The sequence below is a fragment of the Astyanax mexicanus genome, chromosome 9, assembly GCF_023375975.1.
Source record: "Astyanax mexicanus isolate ESR-SI-001 chromosome 9, AstMex3_surface, whole genome shotgun sequence".
Taxonomy (NCBI): Eukaryota; Metazoa; Chordata; class Actinopteri; order Characiformes; family Acestrorhamphidae; genus Astyanax; species Astyanax mexicanus.
In genome coordinates, this window is record NC_064416.1 from 37944593 (window position 1) to 37972572 (window position 27980).

General features: G+C 39.3%; 1 protein-coding gene across 2 annotated transcripts in view; it reads left to right on the top strand.

Annotated features, from left to right (window-relative positions):
• Window positions 1–27980, top strand: part of LOC103022268 (AT-rich interactive domain-containing protein 3B) — an 88753-nt gene that overhangs the window by 43532 nt on the left and 17241 nt on the right. The gene's annotated exons all lie outside the window — the stretch shown is intronic.

Genomic DNA, 27980 nt, shown 5'->3' on the forward strand with positions numbered 1-27980 from the left:
GTGCTTGTTTTACAAGAGTAAAATTTTACCTTGTGTTTATCTAATTCAACTCAAGTATGTGATTTGTGTACTTTGCTCACCCACTTCTTATCCCTGTAGAGATGTATTACCAATAGAGAAGGACTTTCAGGTTAATATAAATTTATTGGCAGCATTTCTAATGCCAAGCATTGGCTATTGGGCCATAAAGCCCCTCAGTGTTGAGCTGGGGAGCAGAACTGGGTTCTCTTGGAGGATTGTGCTACATCCAGTACATTTAAGTGAATGGCTGAGTGATGATAAAACATAGTCTGAGTAATATGCTGAAGTCATTAAAATTGTCACAAACATGCTGTAAGATCCAGTAGAAAGATTTCAGTGAACAAAGCAGGACAAACTTTATAGATTAATACCCTAGATTCCAGAAAAAGCAGTGAATGAGGTCCCATTATTTATGTCCATATTGGAAGTTGGATTACTGAGAGGGACTAAACCCTGAGGTAAAGGCTGAAATGTGTTCATCAGTAACTGCAGTGAAATTCAGTGTGTGTTTGTCACTGGCCGTCTCGGAAAGAGAAAATTCCCGCTGACATCTGTTTAACACATTGCCTGCCAGAATGCTGTGTGTGTGTGTGTGTGTGTGTGTGTGTGTGTGTGTATGTGTGTGTGTGTGTGTACAGCCCTGCGTGCGTGTGTGTGTGTTTAGAGAGGGTATTAAACCTCAGTGATTCATCGTGCATGTCTGAACGTAAACCTGAAGCGCGGGTTTGGCTGTGTAATTGTGTTAATGCTCAGATGGTTCATCACATGCTCAGCATTTCATACATATGAACTGTGCTCTCCAGTACTTTCTGTGCATGAAGGTGTATTGGATCAACTACCCTTTGAAAAAGTGCTTTGGCATTGTACATGTTATTCTTTTAGAAGTTTGTGGACACAGGCCTGTTAAACAGATGTATTTTCATTCCACTGTTTAGCCGAATGTTCTTGGACACATCTCAAAATCTATTAGTGGTCTCATCTACTGCTTTTTTAAATTTGTAAATACCCTTGGCTTTAGAAGAAACGCTATATGAGCGGATGTCCCAATACAGTGTGTAAGACTGGTGGAGGAGAACATGCCAAGATGCATTAAAACTGTGATTAAAACCAGGGTTATTCCACCAAATCTTGATTTCTGAAGTCTTAAAACTTTATGAATATGAACTTGTTTTCTTTGCATTATTTGAGGTCTGAAAGCTCTGCGTCTTTTTTGTAATTTCAGACATTTCTCATTTTCTGCTAATAAATGTTGTCCGTAGTTTATAGAATAAAACAACAGTGTACATTTTACTCAAACATACACCTATGAATAGCAAAATCAGAGAAACTGATTCAGAAACTGAAGTGGTCTCTTAAGTTTTTCCAGAGCTTCAACCCAATATTGTGTCTTGTCACACCCCTAGTTGTGACTGATAAATGCATATACATCTGCTGATCTCAGTTATTGGTTTGTTTAGCCTCCACTCAGTGTTGGAAACCACAGAAGCAGCTCTATGTGGTTAATAGTGCTGATTAGTGGGTTTTTAGCTTCCATTACCTTTTATTATACGCAGTAACCTTGTACAGTACAGTAGATATGTAGTAGCAAAACTACAGTACCTCACTTTAGACATGGAACAGGGGTTGGTTTATGAGCTGGATTTGTGCCAGGCTTTATAAACGGTTAAAAATGTCATTTTTTCATCACATATTTTCTTTAATGTTATGTATAGTATTTGTGTGATGCTAAGAGCAGCACTAAGAGGTGTAATAGGGGGGTGTTGTGGTGGTAATTGGCTTTGAATAAGGGGATGGACGCTGTAATGGTAGCATTAAGGTTAGTAGCCTCTCCGTCATTCGGAAGCTGTAATGGACTTATGGAGGTGTGGGCTATCTCAGGCTCTTCCCTCCTAATGGCTTGTTAAGTAGAGTTTGTTCGGCCCTGGCGCTTGACCAGCACTGTCCAGATTAACCGTGATGGACGTGTGTGTGTGTGTGTGTGTTGCGGTGTGTCAGTCACTGTCTGTAAGTGAGGGGGAGAGAGGAATGGGTGATGAATGAGTTTGTTTTAGTTGGATGTGAGGACAGTGTGTGTGTCTGAGTGTCAGAGATATTGTAGCTAGGTGTTGAACAAGTTAAGTTTTGGAGAGGGTGGTGGGAGTGGGGTCACTTCAGGATGTCCTACCACACTGCTTAGTTTTCTTGTTCAAAGAATGGCCAAAAGTATCTGGACTAGGGGTGGGCGATATGGCTCTAAAATAACGATATACTTGGCGATATAGGAAAACTAAAATACTTAATTCATTTCAGGAATATAGTATAAGAGTGTAACAGAATAATCATAATGTGGCAAAATAAATAATATAGCATGAAATAATATAATGCAGCAAAAAATATTGCAGAATATTTAGTGCATGCATATAAACTGCAAACTAAAACAATTATACAATAAATACACCTAAAGCTTCACAGTAAATAATAGACTACTTTTAAGACAGAACAGCCCTATTATCACGATATGGATTTTTAATATCATGATATTTCTGTGTCACGATATATTGTATACGATATAATATTGCCCACCCCTAATCTGGACACCCTTTTATGAATAATGGATTTATGATGCAGCCATTCCTAAAGCAGATGATTGACCATAATCTTCATAGTGAAGCTCTAATCTTTGAATAAAATGGGTCCATTTGGACACATGGTTACCATGCCCTGAGCCAAATTACAGGGGCATAAAGACCCCCAGCAGTGAGCAGTTGAGCTGTGGAACTGTGTTCTCTGGCAAATTTCAGTAAAGATCAGAAGAGGTGGCCTTGGCATTGATCAGCTAATCCATTATTTAGTTCCGACCAAGAGCACAAACTACACTGGTGATTATTGTATCTACTGTAACTGTAGATTAAACCTATTTATGAACAGGAAAAATCCCAAAGTGGAATTTGTTACTTATTCTGCTGCTGAACGCTCATGCACCTAAAGGCAGAATTCGGCACAACACCTGGAAAGGCATTTTTTCAAACAACATGCTGCCGTCCGATACAAAAATTAAATTTTACACCAGAGTTCTCCTTTAAGTCTAGTGAGACGCAGTCCAAGTAGGTGATAATAAAAGGGTGTAGCGATGATCATTAAACTGCAGTGTGGAACCAAAACTAAATGGATTATATTTGTATAGTGTAACAAACTTGTAATCTGTGATCTCTCTCTCACTCTCTCTAAATCAGGTCTTCTTAACATGGAGCTTGTGTGTGTGTGTGTGTGTTGACATAGGACACTTTTGGGGTCAAATCTCAGAGTACACACCAGTACTTTGGGGTCGGCTTGGAAATTGGGGACAAAAATGCCGTCTCCAATTGGTTTAGCCATATTGACGCGTTCAGCATGGTCCAAAGTGCCTTTCTACCTTAAAATGTGTCCTAAGACAGTGTGTGTCTGTGTGTGTGTGTGTGTGTGAGAGAGAGAGAGAGAGAGAGAGAGAGAGAGAGAGAGATCTCAGTAATGGAGGAATGCCCCATGGTGTCTGGGAATTCCTCTCGCTTTTGTGCTCTCTGTATTTTCAGAAACTCGACCAACGGAAGGAAAGTTGTTAGAGAATCTCACTTCCGCCTTCAGTGCCTATGTGTGTGTGTTGTATGTGTGTGTGTGTGTGTGTGTGTGTTTTCCTGGCTGTGGAATTTTCACCAGCTGTCTTAACCAGTCTCTGAGGAGTCGTATTTGGGGCCCTGTGTGTGCAGGCGAGCTGCAGAGATCCACATGTACTGTAGAGCAGAACACAACACAGTGGACCTGCATTACACACTTTCAGACACAAACTGCAATACTGAAACATAAAAATGAAAAGTTACATATCTTTCTAATTTATGTACGCTATATAGACAAACGTATGTGGAAACACCTGATCATACACTTTGTTGGAGTACTGGGTGGAGCTCTATCATTCCAAAAAGAAAAGTTCCACTGCTTGGTGCCAAATGGTCCTATTATGTTGGTACTTTTCCTTTGAAAGTAAATATAGTATATATATGTTTAGAAGTTTGTATACTGTACCTGTCGAAACTGTGGTAATTATGTAATTGCATCTATAGGTTAATATAGATCTGTTCACGCTACCTCTCCCTCTCACACACTCTCGCTTTTGCGCACTCTTGGGTCTCGCTTGCTCTCACTCTCGTTGTCTGACTAACTCTCTTGTTGTCTCTCTCTCTTTCCCTCTCTCTTTCGTTGTCTGAGTCACTCTCTCGCCCGCTTGTTCTCTCTCGCTCTGTCAGCGCTGTCCAGTTGAGATGATGAATGTTCTCCTTGTCCCTCTGATGGACAAGGCCAGAGTGGGAAACTTCTGTTTAAAAGATCTGAGGAATGAGTGTAGGGGGTGCAGGAGGGGGGGGGGTAGTAGTGGAGGAGAATAGACAAGTGTTTTTATAAGCGACAAAAACAAGTGGTGCTGTTTGTGGTTTTAGTGCATTGGGTTATAGGAGTCAGGTGGTGTGTGTGTGTGTGTGTGTGTGTGTGGCTCAGAAACACTGAGGATGTTATCTTTTGAGAGGGAGAGAGAGAGACTGAGTGAGAGAGGGTGGTAAAGAGTGGGCTTCATTAATATAGATACAGAAAATATATGTCCAAATATTTGTCGACATCCCTTCTAATGAATGCATTCAGCTGCATTACTGACACAGATGGCAAATGCACACTAGGGGCTGGTTGATCATCCAGTGTCCTTAAACAAGGTTTGGGGCTGCAACTAGACATTATTTTTGTAATCGATTAATCTGTTGCTTTAAAGTAATTATATGTATATAAATAAACATATCTTGTTCTACTCTAGCAGGCTCTAGTAACACTGAGAGAAAAATTAGAACTTGTTGCTAACGTTAGCTTGAATAAAGCAATAGCTTCTTTTGGAACTGCTGGTCGAGCTGCCACATTTAAGGTGGAATGTAAAACTCAGGTTGCTACAGCTAACTTGCTCGCTAAACTTACTTAAGATAAAAATATACCAAAACTTGCTGTGAATCTCCTTCACCCATGGCTCCAAAATGCATCCAGCTTAATGGTGCTTTACTGCCGTGGCTTTAATTGCTTACTGCCCCACATTAGAGGGTAGCAACTGTACTTAATAATATAGACCCAACTAAAAGATTATTCACTATAGGTTACTAGGGGTGTGATGAGATATCGTGCCACGAGATCTCGCGAGATTAAATGTGACGATATTTCTCGTCAAGCTTAAACCTGTCTCGCGGGAGAAAAAAAAAACAGTTTAATGTGGATCTTCTAAGAGGGATCTTAGAAGAACGGGCGGAACGGGCGGAAACTAGTCGCGCCGAGCGCGACAGAGAGACGGGATAAATGTAAACAAAATCTGTCCAGAGAGGCGTTTCTTCTTCTTCTTATTCTATATTTTTACATCATTCAGTGCAAGCAACCTTACAGGATATAGCACTTAATTATTTAATATAATTAAATACCCCTGGCATAGAAGATGCTTCTGCTACTTTTAAGTTGTATGTCTGGCTGCATTTTGGCTCCAGTGGAAACAATAAACGGTAACAGAGTGACCAACAAGACACAAACCATATATAAATACTGTAAGTAAATCCTACACGGGACTGTTTCATAGGCAGCTGTACTAAACCCTGTACTGTATTTAAAAACATGTTCTGTCTCTGTTTGCACTTCAAGCATAGTCTTAATATGACTGGTTATGGTTATGCATAGTTAAATTACAAGAGATTTAGGAGAAAAAAAAACACAAACCATAGTCTTAATATGACTGGTTATGGTTTGCACTTATTTTTTTGCACTATATAAGACCTAGAAAAGTTGTATTTTTTGTTTGTTATTCTTATTTCTATTCCTTATAGAATCAATGTGTGAGAGAAACCAGTCTATTAAAAAAAAAAGTTTTCTTTAAAATTTAATTTTTAAATCTCGTCTCGTTTCGTTATCGTGAATCCAATATTGTGTCTCGTCTCGTCTCGTGGTATTAGTGTCTCGTCACACCCCTATAGGTTACCCATGGTAATGATATCACGATACTGTGATATTGCAAAAATATTCTCTACAATACTTCACTGCATCTGTATTACTGAAGGGGATAACATTCTCCTAAATAAATAAATATAAGGAATTATGTATTTATTGGTGTGTGTTTCACAGAATTTAACAACCAATGTTCTTCACCACAGGTTTACCTTTTTCATTTGATAAGCAACACTACGTGGAGTAATGAAGCAGTAAATTTAGCAACTGAAATGTTTGGATCGAGCCTTAAGGAGATTAGAGCGCATATGTTTCAATAAAATATCAATATTTGATGCCATGTGTCAATACAATATCAACATCAATATTTTGCCCCACCCGTACTGTATAATATACTTTTAGCATGTAGCTTAATGCAAAACTAAAGAAACGCTAAACATTTCTAAAGTCCCAGTCTCACTCTCTGTCTGTCTCTCTTTCTCCCTCTGTCTCTCTCTCTCTGTCGATCTTTCTCTGTCTCTTTCTCTCGGTCTCTCTCTCATTCTCTCTCTCTCTCTCTCTCTCTCTCTCTCTCTCTCTCTCTCTCTCTCTCTCTCTCTGTGGTATATGATTAGTCAGTTGAGGTCCAGTTGTCACTGTTGCAGTAGTCACTGGGGTTTCCCAGCAGGGGCCCCTCAGGAAGTCTTTCACTGCCCTGCAAGGCCCAGTCGCTCTGTAGGCACCAATTATACCATGAATGGACTCCAGGGGAGTAGTGTATACATTACAGCACACACACTCTCAAACAGACCCCTCATACCAGGACGGTGTAGGATGTTCACACGGGTACAATAGGGGCATTCAGACCACACTTGACATCCGTGTCACTTTCTGGTTAGAGTGTGTACAGATTATAACGCTGTATTTAATGGTAATTGTATAAACCGAAGGTCTGCAGAGGTCCTTTTTACCTCCCAATTTCACAGATTTAGCAACTGTGGAGAATGAAATCTTGATTAATTTTTCTGCTCCTGCCTGCACTTTTTACACTCCTGCTCTGTAGAAGCTAACAGCCATCCAGTATTTAAATTCCACCATAATAAATGAACATCTAAACATCACAGATTTTTACAGACTGTTTAGTGTGTTACTGTGCGGATTGGGGCACAGCCTACTAATGAATCCAGCTCAAGACCAGCTTTTGCTAGTAGTTTTTGGGTGGTTTAGGCTGAGCTCTGGACAATAATTCAATGTCTGTTTATTACAAAAGAGGGCTGCTTTCAACCAGCACTGCATTCTGGTACTACATTCTGGAGTTATGACCTTTTATAACTGAGGATCTGATAAACATACAGACATCATTCACACCTCTTATCAAAGGACAGGTCGTACCCAATCTAACCATGGGCTTTTTTTTTTATAAATTAGCATTTAATACAGCCCATGAAACAGTTAGCATCCTTAGTTTCTAATTTGCCATTTTGTGCTTTTTTGTACAATTGTACAATTTTTTTTTTTTTATCTATACAAAGTGGATTGATTTTAAATTGATCAAAATATGGTCAAATACGTAAATGATGTTAATGTTGTTTGCATTACATTGTTAAGTATTTTAAGCAGGGCTGGTTTATTTTATATTGCAGAGCAACATATTTCAACTATTAATATAAAAACTGTCTTACCCTTGAAGACATATTTGAGTAGCCAAGTATTTCCTGAAAATAATCTTCGGCTTTATCTCTTCTTCTTTCTTCTTTTTAGGGACATAAAAGTGCATCAAACTATACAAATTGTCTTTGGGGATATAAGTGACATTCACTATTTACAGCATCTGTTACGAGCTAGCCTACCAACTCCTGACCAGTAAAGAATATGTTGCATTTGTGCATTTGATTTTGGTCACATGGAAATCGTGGGAGTCGTGTTCAAATCAGTTAAAAATTAAAAGTTCAAATGAAACATAACCATTACTGTATATGTACACAACAAAAACTAAACTCTAGCTTTGGGAGAATTGATTGTACACAATGCTGCACAATGTTCCAGGAAATTTGGTGTTTTGAGTACCATTTCCTCATACTGGCTACTGGATATTTAACATGGCACTTCATGGCAAAGAACTCTCTGAGGATGTGAAAAACAGAATTGTTGATCTCCATAAACATAGCCTAGGCTTTAAGAAGTGTGTTAAGACCCTAAAACTCTAAAACTGAGATACAGTACGATGGCCAAGGTCATACAATTTACAGACAGTTTAGTCTGACTTTATTCTTTCACACCTAAGTACTAGTGTTGGAGTCATGTAATGCTACTCAGCCAATCACAGTGCAGAATCGAACCTTGCTGGAACCAAAATGGAAAAGGTTGTGATCTGTTTCTGTTCAGAAGCTCGATATTTAAGGTAGGGAATTTAAATCTGGTGAAGGCTGTGACACAGGGCAGTGTTTGTAGTGGCGGTGAGCGTGTGGTGGGTGCGGGGGGTGTTTTTGTGCGGAGGGAAAGGACTGGATTAGGGGGCCCCCTGTCCCTCACAATGATTAATGACCCTGTAAAACACACAGCACACTCGCTCTGCTGCTGCTGACCAGCTCCAGCTTCAGCTCCAGCCCACAGAGACAGACGCTCAGAGCAGACAAGAGACCAGAGAAAGGTAGACGAGTGGAGGGAAGGAAACTTGCATGTAAAACGAGACTGCAGTCTTTCATTTCCTCGAGAAGGGAGGCATCCGTCAGTCAGAAAAGAGTCGAGTGGAGAGGAAGTGAAATAAGTGTCAGATGATGGTGGATATGATACGTGTAATCAATAAACCACAAGAGGCTACAGAGTTACAGTGGCTTTACCACACTTTAGTGGTATAATGCAAATTTTTGACACAATCTTAAATGGATTATTACGTAAAGATTAGGGCTGCTCGATATTGGGAAAAATTGCACATTTCCAATGTTCTTTATTTTTTCGTTGATATATATCACAATATTAAACAATGCAGGGCCCATGACGTCACCAGCCCCGCCTCCACATGGAGGCTGTCTTGTGTACGGACCGATCAAGAGTTGAGTCCGCTCTAAGCACTCAAAACCTGAGGAAAACAGCAAAACAATAATAATCTGTTCTTTAATCAGGCATTTAAATGGCTTTTTAAAAGGTAAATAAGAGCGTTTTCTGGGATTAAAAGTGTTAATTCGGCTGTAACTGGAAATATCTGCGCTAAACTGTGCTGGACTGAAGTGCACAGCCTTCGACATGTGCGTTTACAAGCACCTACCCAACCATGTGAATGGAGGCCATGCATTTACCTTGTGTTTTGCGCTCCCCCTCCTCCTCGCACTTGTTTTGGAACGCCTCCTAGTTGCTGATTGGCTAAAATAGTATTGTGTTTCTCAGCCTCAGAGAATTGTTGGCATTTTTTGCTGCAGGGTCAAAAGGCTGTGCCGTATCGCTGCATTAGCAATGACCAGGCTAACTCAACGTTGCCGGTGATGGGGCTCATCCAATTTTGCTAATGCTGATCTAGCAATGAAATCAGCTGGGCTCGCCAGTGCTGATAATAGCACCTTAACAAAGCAACGTTAGCAATGCTGCGTTAGAGACGTTGCATTAGCAAAGGTGGCAGTCAGGCTCATCTAATATTGCTTATGCAATGTAAGCTGTTCTGGCAACCAGGCTTATCCGAAGTTGCTAATGCCATGTTAGCAATGCAGTCGACTGAACTTGATTAATGTTGCTGATGCCTTGTTAGCAATGGCGGGGACCAAGCTTGCCTAATGCCACTAACATTGCCATGGCAATACTGGCAACGTCACTAACACCATGTTAGCTGTTATGGCGACCAGGCTCATGCAATGTTGCTAGTGCCCCATTAGTAATGCCGGAGACTGGGCACATGCAATATTACGAACACCATGTTAGCAGTTCTGGTGACTGGGTTCATCAAACATTGTTATTTTCTCTTTAGCAATGCCATCAACCGGGCTCATCCAACATCGCTATTGCCATGTTAGCACTGCTGGTGACTAAGCTCATCCAACGTCACAGCATACTGGGCTGATTTTCAAGAATTTCCCCCCGGGGATCAATAAAGTATCTATCTATCTATCTATCTATCTATCTATCTATCTATCTATCTATCTATCTATCTATCTATCTATCTATCTATCTATCTATCTATCTATCTATCTATCTATCTATCTATCTATCTATCTATCTATCTATCTATCTATCTATCTATCTATCTATCTATCTATCTATCTATCTATCTATCTATCTATCTATCTATCTATCTATCTATCTATCTATCTATCTATCTATCTATCTATCTATCTATCTATCTATCTATCTATCTATCTATCTATCTATCTATCTATCTATCTATCTATCTATCTATCTATCTATCTATCTATCTATCTATCTATCTATCTATCTATCTATCTATCTATCTATCTATCTATCTATCTATCTATCTATCTATCTATCTATCTATCTATCTATCTATCTATCTATCTATCTATCTATCTATCTATCTATCTATCTATCTATCTATCTATCTATCTATCTATCTATCTATCTATCTATCTATCTATCTATCTATCTATCTATCTATCTATCTATCTATCTATCTATCTATCTATCTATCTATCTATCTATCTATCTATCTATCTATCTATCTATCTATCTATCTATCTATCTATCTATCTATCTATCTATCTATCTATCCATCTATCAAACTCTGCCTCAGCAATACCAGTGATAGGGCTCATCCACTGCCGCTAATGCTGTGTTAGTAATTCTGGCAACCGGGCTCATCCAATGTTGCTTGTGCCACATTAGCAATGCCAGAGACTGGTTTCATCCAACATCTGTAAAACCACGTTTATACCATGCTCATTCAACGTTGAGGATGCCGTGTTAGAAATTATGCATTAGCAATGCCATAAACCAGCTTAATGCCATGTAGGAAATTCCAGATACTGGGCTGATTTTTATAGGCTCATTCGATATAGCTTTGTCCACAGCCCAGCCTGGTTAGCCAATAGGCAGATGCCTTAGTCTTTAAGCCCTCCCACTGAATAGGTCTGTGGCCCCAAGTACAGTAAGTTAACCATGCCATGTCATTTCTCCCAAATGACAAAAAATATTGTCATTTAGAGCATTTATTTGCAGAAAATGAGAAATGGCTGAAAAAACAAAAAAGATGTATAGCTTTCTCAAATAATTTAAAGAAAATATGTTCATATTTATAAAGATTTATAAAGATTAAAGATTTAATATTTGGTGAAATAACCCTGTTTTTATGCATCTTGGCATGTTCTGCTCCACCAGTCTTACACACTGCTTTTGGATAACTTTATGCCTTTACTCCTGGTGCAAAAATTCAAGCAGTTCAGCTTGGTTTGATGGCTTGTGATCATCCATCTTTCTCTTGATTATATTCCAGAGGTTTTCAATTTATTAAAATTAAAGAAACTCATAATCTTTCTCAAAAAGCTCTCAAAAAGGTATTTGTTTATTTTGTTTGTAGAATTTGGAAGCTGTAAATCTTCACAGGTACAATCTTTTAGAATATTTTCTTGCATTAAATATAACTTATTTAGAGTACAAATCTGTTTGTGGATCGATGCAAAGAGAAATGGGGGGAAAGAAAGGAAGGCTGATAGGAACAAAAAAAGAAAAGATCCCCCAGACTGTGGGAAGAGTGGTGTCTGAAGTCAGGCGTGCTGCAGACAAAGGGGTGTATCTCTCTCTCTCTCTGGCTGCTTTTTAATCAGCACTGTTAAGCCCGTGTCTGTATATAAAGCTGCTGTTAAGGCGTGCACGCTGTTTTATGATTACAGATGAGGCTGGTTTGTGGTTTTGACCGAGAATTAAATCTGCCGTGGGAAGGACACGCCCACACTGTATGAGAGGACACGCCCAGCGCGGTATAGAACTGGGTGGGCTGACTGTGGCCTGCTCTCTGTCTGCTGGGGTATTAATACACTTCACTGTACTGTAGAGGAATCCTGTTCAGATGATGAATTTTTTGTTTTAATCTGAATCTAGATCATTTGGGATCAGTGTGAAGATCGTTAATTTGATTTACTGTTGTCATTAAGAAAAGAGGAATTTTAGAAGGACATGAATTTTCATATGTCATGTTATGATTGTATGTATTTCTATTGGTCTTTTCTTCAGGAAGTGATCAAACAAGGAAAATTTTCTCTCTCTCTCTCTCTCTCTCTCTCTCTCTCTCTCTCTCTCTCTCTCTCTCTCTCTCTCTCTCTCTCTCTCTCTCATTGCTCTCTTGCCTGTTCTCTTTTTCTACTTTCTCTTCCCTTATGATTCTTTCCTACCCTTTTTTCTTTCGTTCGCTCTTTCTTACTTTCTTCCTTTTATTTTCTCACTCTGATTCACTTTCTCTTATTTTACTGTCCACCTCTTTTACTCATTTTTCATCCTACCCCCGATCTCTTTCGTTCTCACTTCTCTTTCATCGCACTCTCCTTCACTCATTTCGGTCTCTTTCTCTCTCTCTCTCTCTCTCTCTCTCTCTCTCTCTCTCTCTCTCTGTCTTTTTTTCTACTTCTTACTCTCTACCTTTCCCTCTGACTCTCTGTCTCTCTTTTTCCTCTCTCTCTCCTCTGACTCTCTGTCTATCTCTCACTCAATTAAATTCAATTCAATTCAATCCAATTTAATGTACTTTAATGGCATGACAAATAGTGCTAAATATTTGTTGCCAAAGCCTGAGTTACACTTCTAACAGTAAAGTAAATGAATAGTGAACTATAGTTGATTGTTTCAGAGATTAACAGTTTATAGAGTGTAGGAATTGAACAGAATAGAACAGATTCTACATTTTAAAACAATGCAAAAAATATATAAATACAACAATAAGGGAAAGTAATGAGACAGATTAACCAAAAATGTGTGTACAGTGTGTGTACAATGTGTTTACAATGTGTTTTAATGTAATATAAAATGTGATATGGTCAATTTCTCCGTCTCTCTCTTTTCCACTGTCTCTTCCTGTCTTTTTCTATCTCTTCCTTGTTCCCTCTTTGTGTCTCTCTCATTCAATTTTTATCTCTCTCTCTCTCCGTTTTGTCTCTCCCCTACCCCCTCTCACTCTCTTTCTACCTCTCACTCTCTTTCTACCTCTCCCTTTCTGCAATTGACTCACTCTATCTCTCTCTACCTCTTCCCCTTTCTCACTCTCTGCTTCTGTCTCTCCCTGTCTCCCTCCCTCTTCCTCTCTCTCTCTCTCTCTCTCTTTCTTTTTCGCCCTTGATCTTTCCTTCTCTGTTTCTCTCAGTTCAGTTAATGCCAATGCTTTATTGGCATGAATGTAATAAATGTAATGTAATGTAATAAGCAACTCTATTGCCAAAGCATATAACAGAAAACATAAAAAATAAAAATCTAAATAAAAAAAAGATTACATACATACAGTTACAACAACAAAACTTAGTTTTTTACAGGATTAACAATTATAATTGTTATTAATGATAATTTACAATAAAAGGAAATAAGAGTGTGGATACTTTATAAATGTTTAATAATAAGCAAAAAATCAGTAATATTAGAAATGAGATATAATTAATTATATTGTGTGGTTTAGTCCACACTGGTTTTACCTCAGGTTGAGTGATTAGCTTTTCTCCCAGTATGTACTGGAGCTTCTCAGAGTCAGTGCAGAGCTCTGTCTCTCTCTTGTTCTCTGTCTCTGTTATTATTGGTTTTAGTGAGTTCTCACTGTTACGTGCTCCAGTCTGGGAAAGGTTTGTGTGTATAAGGCTGTATTGTGATCTTCAGTTGTGAATAAGTGTAGTATAGTGTAATGATCAGGAGGTGTAGAGAGCTGTAACTGATCAGTTCTTTATAGCTCTTCTCTGTGAGGAGGTAGCTGGTAGTCTTCAGAGGACGGCAGTGAATTCTGTGTGTGTATCAGGGTCTCAGGATTGGGGGATGGTCTCTACCCTCCTTCAGTTCTTCCTTTTCTCCGTCTCTCCCTCTGACCCAGAGGCCCACGTCTTACCTAAACAGTTTACAGATGACCTGTACTGTCCGGCCCCAGAGGAGACATTCCACCGCACTGACGCGGCAGCGACACCATCACAGCGGTCACCGACAATGCAGGCCGTGTTTAGACAAGCAGTCAGGCCTGATTTCTGACCCCATATGTCACGCATGTCTGCTCTTTTCATCAGGCTCTAAACAGCAAACAGCAATCACTCGACCAGAGCTTTACTGTTACAGGAAGAAACACTGACACACATGGCTTTACTGGAGATTGCAATTAACTAAGGCTATTCATATCCATGCATAAGTTGCATATGATTGAACTGAACACAAATTATTTATTTAAAGTAGCAAAGTTTTAGTAACAATTATTTTGACTTGTCTGTAAATGAATTAATATATTAAAGTCAGTTCAGTGTAGGGGTGTGACCCAATATTCCCTCAATGTTCCCCCAAAATAACCTGTGGTGAAGAATATTGGTTGTCAAATCCGTAAATCAGTAAAGTATGTTGAGAGTCGCAGAATCACAGTATTGTGTAATCATCATTATCATGTATCATGATATTGTATCGTGAGATGACCTGTGATTTCCACCCCTAGTTCTGTGCATGACTTCTTACCATCCACTCGTTTTCCTCAGTTTTATTCTTTTTCAATCCCCTCATCCACTAGCTTGTTCTCACTCATTGTTGCGAATGCAATGAGGATTATTGTGGCTAGCATGTGGTTACTTTGAGTCATATGAATCAAATAAAACATACCTTTCAGAATGCCACACATTATTCTTTCTGGGTCTCCTGGCCATGGATGGCTGCAGCATCACTGGGGATCAAAAATGCAAAAGCTTTCAGACTGTTTTCTGTTTGGTTTAAGCAAAAATAACAGGAGTGAAAGGTGCCACAAAACACGGTCCAGACCAGCTGAACCATGGTTTGGTTTGTTGCAATGTAATCACACTTTTTTGGACTGTTTAGACTTTTCAGACTAATTACAGAAATAACAGGCAAAATATCATCACCATTAAACAAATAAACAAGAATCAGTGTTTTTTTTTTTTTTATCTGACTGCACAGGTGTGCCACACAGCACTATGGGTGCCCTTTAAACCACTTTGTACAGTGGTTTCTGCTTTTTAGATATGTACCATTAAACCAAGAACCATTTAGGGCCCTACCTAACATTGCTGTTCCTGTAAATGGCTTACTCATGCTTCTTCATGACTAGAACAAGCAGGTCAGTTTCCTCAGCTGAGAAGAGCAGAAGTGCTGCACCATTAAAATAGCAATCTGCCAAAGTCAGAGTGCACCTGGTATCTTAAATAGAATAGCAAGTAACACACAGATTGGTTTATTTCACATTACGCCCAAAACACGCCAATGATTAATTAAGACGATTAATATTTGTTTGTTTGTTTTTAGCATTTTGAGACGTGCAAGCATTACTTTTCCTGTTGTCACGATAGCAAAGACACACTGACACGCCCTAAATCAAGCTGAGCAATGAACAGTGGACAGTTTTTTCTATAGAAAACTAAAATAGTGCCCCATATCATTTAAAGTAGTTCTTTATCATTGTTCTTTTACTGAACAACCCCTTTTAAAGTAGTGTGACATACTTCTATTTATAAAATAAAACAAAAAAGATGGTCATTTAGGGTGTTTAAGCAAGGCTTATCACCTGTTTAAATAGTTATCTTCTATTAAAAAAATTACGTGTGAACCTCATATGATTCATATGGTTCTTCCTTATGGGTCTAAAAAGGATTCCACAAATTATGATATCCAGAACCTTTTATCACCAATAGAACCCTGGGGCTATAATCAGTAGTGGTGGCCACCCAGAAGCTTTATGTTCCTCCAGGTCTTTTCCAGAGCAAAAACCCAGCAGCTGATCACTCAGTATTGATCAGCCGATCCTCAGCTTACGGCTTTATCCACCAATCTGCCGCTGCATTGATTATGGCCGTTAGTTGTTATAAGAGTGAGGAAGAGCAGGGGGAAGGAGAATTCCAAGGAGAGGGATTTCCGAAGAGAGCGTCAATATGAGAGAGAGAGAGAGAGAGAGAGAGAGAGAGAGAGAGAGAGAGAGAGAGGGAGAGAGAGTGAGAGAGAGTGAGAGAGAGTGAGTGCACACCCATGGCCTTCTGTTTAACCTCCATTTAGCCTTTTGACGTCATCCTGCATCCAGTAGTCATAGTGACTGAGGACGTGATCCGCTAGCATCAACACCAATCGCTGTTACCTTGGATTATTTTAATCTATATCCTGATAAGCCATAACATTAAGACCATCTGATCAATATGATGTTCATCTGCATGCTTATAAAGATGTTACAACAGATCCTTTAAGTCCTGTCAGTTGCTAAGTGAATCCACCATAGTTTTTATTGGATTCAAATCTTAGTATCTGTCCAATATTGATTTTTTTTGTTGTAATTTGCTGATGCTCATGTTTCTGAATAGTAAATCCTTAGTCACTGCTTGTTCCAATGATCCAATGATTCCTCAGATGCTCACATATCAAATTAAGACATTAAAGTGAAGTCACAAGCCTTAAATATCTATAGGTTTAGATTAGGGGTAAGTGCGCATTCCTACATTCAAGCTTGTTTTTTTTTTTTTATAATATCTTCAAAATCATGTTGATGCCCAACTAACCATAGTAGAGACAGTAGCGTCTTAATTGGTGCAACTTTGTGCTCAGTATGATGCTGACTGCAGTATGTACTGTAACTCTCATGTTACTATGCATCACTCAGCTTGTCCAGAAATGCACGTGTAAAGCATGTCTTTTAGTGGTTGCAGTATTTTTATGGACTATGAGGCGCACATAAAATCCCTTAATTTTCGCAAAAATCGATAGTGTACCTTATGTAGGCATTCTACCAGTGAGGTATAAAGGATCAGTAAAGCCACACTGCTGTTGTAGCATTAGAATTAGCTGCTAACCACAGCGCTAGCTCTTTTGCCGGTCAGAGGTGAGTATATTAGACTGTAGTCTGCGTGTTTACAGTGTTCAAACAAGCTACGTGGGACAAAGCTAGCTAATGACGCACTGGGTTACCGGATCACTTAGGGATTCTCAGTCTACTGATATCTGGCGACATTTACTTCCTGCTAGTGCTGCAATTAGCTGCTAATGCTAATGGTGCTGCACCCAGCCTTAGTGCTGAGGGAACTTAACTGAAACCTCACCCTTAGACTAAATATTGGAAATCTAAGCTTACTGTACTGTACATAAACTGAAGCGTTTACTCACCTAAACAGTTTTCAGAAGAGAAAACACCTTATAATCCAGTACACCTTGTGTATGAAAATAGACTAGAAAATAGATTATAGCGCAAATATGCACAAATAAGCTCAAATATGTTTCCTCACTGTAGGGTAACAAGAACTGCAGGAAAAAGAAATACCAATTCTCACATATTGCTGCTTTAAGTGATTTTGACTGTCTTTCGTGAGAATAGGAAGACAAGAAATTAACATTTTGGTACCATTTGGTGCCAAGTAAGAGAAAACAGCTCAAAAACGTCAAAAATACATAAATATCTCTCTATTTTTCTTGCTTAAAGCTTTACATATCCCATTTTATCCCATGTTATCAAGTTCTGTACTGTGATAGATAGATATATTCTAGTAAAGGCGGGGCGCGTTTTAATCGTTGTAAAGCTTCTAAATAAATTAATTTTGTTCATATGAAACTTTTGTACAATTGCAGTGTTTCATGTTTATTACCATTATAATTGTTTATTATTGTTTATTTATCATAATCAAAATAAAATGTTTTAATAATTGTGATATTGATTTGAGGTCATATCACCTAACACTGATTCTAGTCAGAGAAACGTTAGGTATTAGCCCCCCAGGAAGCCCCCTCCTCTTATCTGGAATGCTGTGTCAGGGTATTAAGAAATTCCCCCCCTGCTTCTGATTTTGATGAGGTGTTGATTAGATTGCGATCAGCTTTGACCAGTCGTCCTCTGGGAGGACACACACTCCGGTTTCAGTCAGAGTGGCCTTCTCACTTTTCACACCATCCACTCTTTTCATTCTCACCCCCCCCTCTTTCCTCTCTCTTCTCCTTCTGTCTTATCTCCCTCTCCTCTCATCCCTTCCTCTGTCCAGGTGACCCATCTTTTTGACCCGCGACAGGAGTCCGGTTACTCACTCCTCCTCCTCTTCCTCCTCCACCACCACCACCTCCTCCTTTTGATCTTCTTCCTTTGCTCCAAGCATTTTTATTACTTTTAGACACTTTTTTATGTCTACTTCTTACATTTTCACACAGATATCTGAACTTTCTGCTCACATTTTAAAAAAATAGCCTCGTTATTCCTATTTCATTTATTTTTATTCCAGCTTCTTATTGCTCAAAAAAACTATCTAGATAAATCTCTCCATCCAGATAGAGTAAATCTGATTGTGATTGGATGTAGAGAAGTATAAACATATACCATTCCGACTCCCTATTAGTTGAAACACAATCCATTTCACCTGCACATGTCACGCCCCCCCCCCACATTCCAGTAAGAACCTAGCAGACGTATGTAGTCTAGTTTGAAGATGATCCGTGCAGAGACTCAAGAGAACTCAAGTGAGGCACACCATCTTGTATGTATTTTTAGATGGATACCCCTTTTCACTCTTTCCCTACAAAAAGAGCAGCCAGTAGGTCACTTTTTTTGCCACTCTAAATGGCACTTAAGGGCATGGAAGCACTAGGGCAGGGGCAGTTGCCCCCCCCCCCCCCCCCACAAAACCAACCCTCTTTGAGTCTGCCTGTTAGTTTGTGTAAAAAAGAAAATAAGACAGCTGCTACTGCTTTTTTTTAGCTATGCAACAGTATTCTCATATTTATAGGCAACTATTACACACACAAACCACATAAACATCTCTTTTAGACTTTACTGAATGCTCAGATGTTTAGGGCAATGACTGTAGAACATAGAACATAGCTGTGGTTTCATTCCCTCCCATTCTTTAGAAATAAAACAAAAATTGTGCATCATGTTGCACATGCCTCCTCCGACATGTGTGAAGTCAGTCAGCCACCAACTCTTTTACAACTGCAGCAGATGCAGTATTGCACAGTAGCATCAAAGCGCACACGGAGGAAAGCGCAGCAACTAGGTTCTGATACATCAGCTGACAGATGCAGCCTTGTGCTCATTGACATCACTCTAGGAGTGATGTGGGGAGAGAGCACCATCTACCCACCCAGAGAGTTTAAGGTTGATTGTGCTCTCTCAGGGCTCTGGCAGCTGATGGCAAGCTGCATGAACGGGATCCATATTAACGATCTTCTCATCATAGTGGCAGCGCTTGAACACCAACCTGAAGTTTGTTTGACGTTAAAAATAATTAAAATATCTGATTTTTATTGATTTAAACTTTAAATATCAATTTTTAATGGTTTACAAAGAATGGTATCAAATAAGATTTTTGTATACAAATATTTTAGTTAAAATGTGACAGACAATATAAAATATTTAAACGAATTAAAGCTTCTGAGCAAATTAATTTTGTTCATATTGGAGCTTTTGTACATTTCTCTTAATACTTTTCCCACAGTGTGTGTTTGTGTACTGTTCCCTTAAAAACAACTTCCACATATGTAATGATGTGGATTTTTCATCATTGAAATAAAATGGAATAGGCGAAGATGCACATCATACTGCAACCAGCCAGTAGAGGCACTAGACCTGTGTTGACTTCACTTTTGAGAGACAATGCACTGGTTTAAACCTATCTGTGCAGATTGTGCAGTGCTAATTGTTGGGGTACAAGCATTCATAACTTATTAGCTTCATTAGCTTTGGAACCTTTGGGTAGATTTTTGTAGAAGAAGGCATCAGATAATAAATGTTTAAATGGTTAGAATAATCCAACACATCTGTTGTTAATGATCAGTCCTCTTTTTTGATATCTTGCTGAACTGTTCCTTTAAGGTCAAGTGAACATGCAGACCCTCAGGGAGCCTTTAGCCCACTGGCCTTATTACAGAGAAATCCCCCTGACATACAAGAAAACCCCTTTGCCAGCAGTAAGTCAGAGTGAAATGTGTGAACAAAGAGAAATGGTTGTATTATTGGTTTAGGAATTAAATTGAAACAGCATTAAAACACCTGTTTATTCATTTGCTTCCTAACTCTATTATAAGGGGTGTCCAGAAATGTGTACGACTTAAGCACTTTGGTCACTCACCTCTGTAATAATCTTACAGATACAATATATCTCCATATGTTTGTGGACACCCTATCTATTAAATGCATTCTGCTGTTTAAGGTGTCTAGACCCTCTAGAGAAGATTTGAGAAAACAAGAAGTGGAGCAGTGAAACTGTTTTCTCTGCAAGGATAGAGCTCCATCCAAACCTTTGGGATAAGTTGAGGAGATGGGAATGGGATGTGATGTAATCATCCCGCATCCTGACCTCACTAACGCTTTTATTACTAAATCCAGTCAAATCCTCACAGTAGTTCTTCAAAATTTGGTAAAAAGCCTTTCCTGGACAATAGAGATAGTTGTCCAGGAAAGCTTACAAAAAGCAGGATAAACTGTTTTTTGACTTTTGTTTACACAAGATGTACCAAAAATCAGATTTTTCTCGACTGTTTTTGGTCCTTTTTTCCCTGTTTTCTTCCTTTTTTCTTCCTTTTTTCTACCTCCTTTCTAACGCTTTCTTCCTCCTTTTTTCCCTTTTATTTTCGTTCTCCTTTTTTCTCCTTTCTTTCTCCTTTCTTTCTCCTTTCTTCTTCAGTTAGAAGTGTGCCATATCGTATCGTAATCGCAGCAATAATATCACCAACATTTTTTAATATTGTGAACGATATTTTATCCTGAAATATTATGCTGCATCACCCACACCTAATTATCACATCAGGGTACTACTTTTTTTTTTTTTTTTTTTTTACTGTTTTTAGCAAAAGAAAAATTCACACTGTTCTCATTTTCCATTATAGATCTACTAGAGACAGATTATATCTGTATAATTAATTTTACTTTAATTCTGGATATATGGAGATTTTTGCAGTGCATTATTAGTATCATGATATTCTGGATCATAGACTTCTGTTACAAATCTGATCAAATTATTGTATTTTTTTAATATCCCAGGGATGTTAGGGATGTGCTATATCATATTATATGCAATAATAAAATAACATTTTCATTTTGTTGCAGTAGTGTATTCTGTAAATATTTTTTTTTTATTTAGCGTTTTGTCATATCACCAAGAGTATTGTTATCGCAAAAATACCATGAAATATTGTGATATTTTAGGTCTGTATCGCCCACCCTAATCCCAATATTGCCTTTCAGGCCTCTTTAAGACCCTGCTTAATGCTTTACTTTTTCCTTGGAGTTCTTTTTCCCTTCATTGCTAATGTTCCTCATTATTTGTAAGTTGCTTTGAATAAAATAGTCCACAAGGTTTCATGTAATATAATGTAATATAATATATTGACCTTGTAGGCGATGTTGGAACATCCACTTAAAGCAACGTCAGCAAACTACAACAATCATTTCAGTATAGTGTTTTAAATGGACAGACGGTGTGAGGAGATGGTAGATGTTGTTGTTGGGCTTATCAGAGCTGCTGCTGTAGGATGTCTCAGGCTGAGAGATTTCTTATCAGCTGACTTTCCCACGATTTGAACAGTGTAGTGAGTGACACCTCTCAGCAGCACAGGTGTAGATCTACAGAGCATGAGCTGATCTTTGGTTCAGTCTGAAGTTTGGTCTGTATAGGTTTGCATCAGAGCTACAAGGATAATGTAGAAACAAAAGCTGCACGGATTAGCAGTGTAGACAGCTGATGAGGGTATGATTACCTGTTAAAAATATATATAATCTCTTGTGGAACAATATCGTAAAAAAAGTATATAAAAAGTGGCTTACAATAATGCAAGTGCAACAGTGATGCATGGTGGCATAAAAATGCTTCAACACTTCCTGTTTAGTACAAAATGGGTCAGTATGTCACTATTGAGTGTGCTAACCTGTCAAACTCTTAAGCACTCTTAAGCCTTATAGTGTTTAGTGTGCAGTGTGCAACTGGGCTGCAACCTGAGACTTTTCTATATTACACATTACATACTCCAATACTAGCTAGTATTACTAATTACTATGCAATTGGGACACGCCCTCATTCCTTCTCTTTTAGGTGAGGAAGGGCAGTATATTGCCTGGTGAAATCTCACACCGGGGTGGCAGTCATGCGCATGCACTGAAAAATTCATTCCCCAGGTCATACCGCCGGCCGCCGAGCAGCCATTCGCGACCCGTTAATTATTTAAGGAATGTCAGTAATGTGAAATCAGCGATATTTAATTTACGGAGCCGGCGCCGGAGATGGAGACGGGGAGCTGATTTATTCTAGAAGCTTCACATGTGAGCAGCTGAGTGCTAAATTGGGTGAGGAGGCGGCAAGCGTTGCTCTTATTTCTCTTTTACTGCTCTTTTCCAGCTCAGCCATTGTTTCGCTGGTGAGGAATGGGCGATATTATTATCCAGCAGATCCAGATCTCGCCTCCAGCCAAGCGCCAGCGTCAGCACTGCTCTGAACACAGCGCTATAAAACCTATAACTGTAACAGTGTAAGAGATGTGTGGCTATAAACGCTCCGCCTGTGTGAGGGTTCGGCATGTAGAACTGCACTGAACAAAGTCTATATATATATACTCACACACACACACTCGCACACACACACACACACATTTTATTTTTCTCCCTCTCTCACATGCCTCTCACTCTTCTGCTTTTTCTCTTCTTGTAACAGTCTTTTCTCTTTCACTCTCTCTTTGTCTTTCACAAACTGTCTTCCTATTTCCCCTCTATCACTCCCTCTCTGCTGTCACTTGTTTTCTCTTTCAGTTCTTTTTCTCTCATCTGTTGCTTCATATTTTCTTTTTTGTTTTTTTCCACTTTCTTTCTCAGAGAGGAGTTGTGCTCTCTTTGTCTTTTCTCTCTCTCCTTCTCTTTTCTGTTTCACATTCTTCTTTTTCTGACTTATTCCTCACTCTCACTTGCAGCTTTTTCTCTTTTCCCTATGCTAACGAAATCATTTTCACTCTCTCTCTCTCGCTTGCATTTTCTTTTTCTCTCCCTTCTTTCTCTGCTTTTACTTTTTTTTTTTTACTTTTTTTTTGTTCACTTTCCTCTAGTCTGTTGTCTCCTTCTTTCCCTATCTTTTCTTTGACAGTACTTTTTCTGTCGTTATTTCTCACTGTCTTGCACCTTTTTCTCTTTACCCCTTGCTGTCTTAATAATGTTTTCCTATTTCCTCCTCTTTCCTCTCTCTATCTCTCTCTTCTCTTTCTCTCCCTCTCAAACCGATTTTTCTTCCTAAGTTTTTCTTCTTTCTCTCTGCTTTCACTTGTTTTCTCTCTTTCTCTTTCTTCTGTTGTCTCTCAATTTGTCTTTTTCCCTCCTCTATCTCTCTTTTTCTTTCTCTCTCTTTCTTTCTCTCTCTCTCTCTCTCTCTCCCCATGGCGAGTAGTCCTCTCCGGGGGGGCCAGCAGGGCCCCAGCCGCAGGGCTTCCCACCAGTGCGACCTTTGCCCCCTGCTGCCATTAATCTCTCCGTTCCTGATCGGCCTGTCCCGGGGGGGGGGAAAATAAGCCAGCCATGGCATGATGGGACACTGGAGCCTGTGGCCAATCAAAATCGGGCCCAGAACGGCACTGGAGGACCATTAGCCAATGGTGGGCTGTTAGCACTTAGCTCCAGTCCCACAGTGTGCAGTGCACAGGCAGATTCATATCACATCGCTGGTGTCTCACGTGAATCTTTAGCTTTAGGTGAATATGTGTAGGTGAGAAGAGATCAGAGTAGACTCTGGGAATGGTCACTGAAGACCACTGGACCACTGCAGTGAGCATACACCCCTCTCCCCTCCAGCCCCAACAACAATCTTCTATTCTTCACACAAATAACTAAAAAACTACTACTTAAAGAGGTCCTAAAATAGAGCCAGGTGGAACGCCACCGACATGCTGAAGAGTACTTTTTGCATTAGAATTACAGTAAAAACTGAATAATAAACCTTTAGTTATCAAGTGATTAAACAGGCTGTTTGAGTAGCTGTGTTAATACACCCGCGAAATGTAAATTACCCGTGTTTTGATTGGCTGTCCTTATAATTGTCCCCATTCAAAAAAGCTTTCAAGACTTAGAAACACAAGACCTTATGATTTTATTGGAAAACTACTATGAGTCAAATAGACAGCTAGATATGTAAGCATTTTTTTTTGTTGTTTTTATGTGAAAAATCCTAAATAAGTCGCTTTAGAAGCTTAATGTACAAAAAACATTCAATTCAATTCAATTCAATTTTATTTATATAGCGCTTTTTACAACAAAGGTTGTCACAAAGCAGCTTTACAGGAAAAACAGGTCCACGCCTCTTATGAGCAGCACCACAGAGATGCCAATTTTATGGTGACACAGTGGCAAGGAAAAACTCCCTTTAAGAGGAAGAAACCTTGGAAGGAACCAAGACTCAGTCCGAGGAACCCATCCTACTCGGGTTGACCCGCTCAGTACAAACAAACAACAAACAAATAACAGAACAAAAACAGTACAGAGAATTAATGTGAACTATGGCTAATATAACAGGTACTAATTTATGAATATAAGAGTGTGATGGGCACAAACTATAGAGCTATGGCTAATACAGAAACAGATACTGAGTGTGTTAATGGTAATCAGTGCAGGGTTGCAGAGCCGGAGAACGACACAGCGGGCAGTGGAGAGCCAGGCTGGGAACATCAGGAACAGGGCATCTCCATACATGTAAAAGAGATAGATAGAGAAAACAGAAAGGAAAGGAAGAGAAAAAAAAAAAGCAGAAGTTAGAAGGGCTGTGTAATAATTCTGAGTAGAAGGACAGGGCTGATTCCTGAAAGCTGGAACCACAGACGGACGCATCCAGGAAGACCGGCCGGCCAGGCGTCTCAGCACATGTGAGAAAGACAGAGAGAGAGAACAGAGAGGGGAGGGAAGAAAAAGGGGTTAGAATGGTTTTATAAAACTCTGCTGGAGTGGGATGGGCACTGGTAGCAGCAGCTCAGGACATGGGGAGAGAAAGAGAAAGCAGATGATTAGGACAGGGTTTATATTTGCTGGATAAGCTGTAAGAGGAAGAAAATTGTAATGAGACATTACTCAAAAGCTTGAGCAAATAGAAATGTTTTGAGTCTAGATTTAAAGATTGAGAGTGTGTCTGAGTCCCGTATATTAATAGGGAGGTTATTCCAAAGTTGGGGAGCTTTATAAAAGAACGCTCTTCCTCCTGCATAGTTTTTTCTAATACGCGGGACTAATAACAGGCCAGCGTCTAGGGAGCGGAGTGAACGCGGCGGATTGTAAGGAGTAAGGAGTTCCTGTAGATAATGCGGGGCCAGACCATTAAGGGATTTATACGTCAGGAGAAGTATTTTATAATCTATACGAAATCTAACAGGTAGCCAATGTAGGGATGAAAGAATAGGTGTAATGTGATCGAACTTTCTAGCTCTGGTAAGCACTCTTGCGGCTGCATTCTGAACTAGCTGGAGTTTATGGAGTAATTTATGTGGACTTCCAGCCAACAACGCGTTGCAGTAGTCCAGCCTGGAGGTTATGAATGCATGTACCAGCTTCTCAGCATCTTCAAGAGAGAGTATACTGCGGATTTTAGCTATATTTCTTAAATGGAAGAATGCAGTTTTGACTATGCTACATATGTGAGCATCAAACGAAAGAATTGGGTCAAAGATGACCCCAAGGTTTCTCACAGTTTTACCAGGTATAATTAAGTGACCGTCTATGTCTACAGTATTAACATTTATGTTTTTATCAATATTAGGACCTAATAGAAGGACCTCAGTTTTATCAGAATTAAGTAAGAGAAAGTTGTGTGTCATCCAATTTTTAATGTCTTTAATACAGTCTGTTATTTGATTTATACAGAGCTCCTCGTTGGGTTTAGCAGATATGTAAAGTTGCGTGTCATCAGCATAGCAGTGAAAGTTAATACCATGCCTACGGATAATTTTACCCAGTGGTAGCATATAAAGTGTAAAGAGTAATGGACCCAGTATTGATCCTTGAGGGACACCATATTTTACTCTAGACTGATAAGAGCATTCGTTATTTAAGTAAACACACTGGAATCGATCTCTCAGATAAGATCTGAACCAGGTGAGGGCTGATCCTTTAATTCCTATAAGATTTTCTAACCTATCAAGTAGAATAGCGTGATCTATGGTGTCAAAGGCAGCACTTAGATCTAGCAGTACAAGGATGGCATTACTGCCCCTATCAAGAGCTGAAAGTAAATCATTAGTTACTCTAAGTAGAGCTGTTTCAGTACTATGGTTTTGTCTAAATCCAGATTGAAAAACCTCATGCATACTATTACTTTGTAGATACAAGCGCAGCTGGTTAAACACAATTTTTTCTAGGATTTTGGCTATAAAGGAAAGATTAGAAATTGGTCTATAATTAGCAAGCTCGCGGGGGTCCAGATTTGGCTTTTTGATAATGGGCTTAATGACCGCCAATTTAAGAGAATTGGGTACGTAGCCCATGCTAAGGGATGAATTTACTATTTCTAGTAATGATTTTCCCACCTTTGGCAGTGCCTGTTTCAATAATTGTGTGGGTACTGGATCTAATATACATGATGTTGATTTTGATGAGTTAATTACACTAAGTAAATCTTTTTCTGTAACCGGGCTGAAACACTCTAGGTGTGTCTCAGAGCTGGAGCAGCATTCATCGATATCTATAAGTAAATTTTGGGGGTGATACTGAATTTTTTGTCTAATGCTATTAATTTTATCATCAAAGAACTTCATGAAATCATTGCTATTAATGTCGACAGGGATAACTGAGCTAGTTTGTTTTTGACTGCCTGTGAGTTTAGCCACAGTAGTGAAAAGGAATCTAGGATTCAGTCATATAATATAGATATACAGGTATGAAAGAGGAAAGAATCCGATCCGGCGTGTTATCGGAATGGCGGTGACCCTCATAAAAGGTCAGTGGCGTCCACCCGTCCTTTGAGCCCTTTGTCCACACTGGTCATTGTGTGTGTGTGTGTGTGTGTGTATCTATGGGTGTGTGGCGAGGACATGTGCGTGCGTATGAAAACTGCTTCCTGCTGACCCGCACTTTAATTCACACGTCAATAACTCCGGGCCTGACCTCTGACCCCTGAGGCCGTGCTAATTGTTTGATGCGGGTTTGATGGGCGGAGCTGGATTAAAGAAGTGTCGTACTGTGTGTCTGTGTGTGTGTTCTGGAAGCGATCAGACGGTACGGCGATGACCACGAAGTTGCTCTGATGATAATGTGATGTCATTCATACCCGTGTGGGTGGAGGGACAGACGGAGGGACATTCAGTGGCTTTATATGATCCTCAGACAATAGAGCGAAGAGCAGTATCTATAGAGAGCTTTATAAAGAGTGGTATCTATAGAGAGGCGTCTATAGTCTTACACAAACACAGGCTGGCTGAAACTGGTACAGCTGCCGCTCGCCTGCAGTTCTGGATATAATGATGGTTAATTATGGCAGTATTTTAGAGACGTTCTGCTGTAGTGCTAATGTATAAACAACAGTATGTTTTAATTTATGTAGAAATACAAAAACAAAACAAAGGGTTTTTTTTTAGGCTTTTCTGAGATCCATTAAAGGTCAAACTCTGTAATAATTACATTTTTTTAACACGATAGGGACATAAGTATTAGGACACCAACCCACTCATTCATTGTTCTTTCCAAAATCAAGCATTTTAAAGATTTTATCTTGTTTATCTTGTCTCTGCTGTCTAGGAAAGGCTTTCTACTAATTTATTTGAACATTTAGTGATTGGAGTGTTTGAGACTTTGTTGACTTCATGTTAGGTTCATGTTTATTAGCTCCAGAGATTCTTATTTTATCATATTGGCAATACGTGTCAACAGGAACTTGACAAGCTGTATATGTTTGAATTTGTGCATCTTTATCAGTAATGCATTCAACATTAAA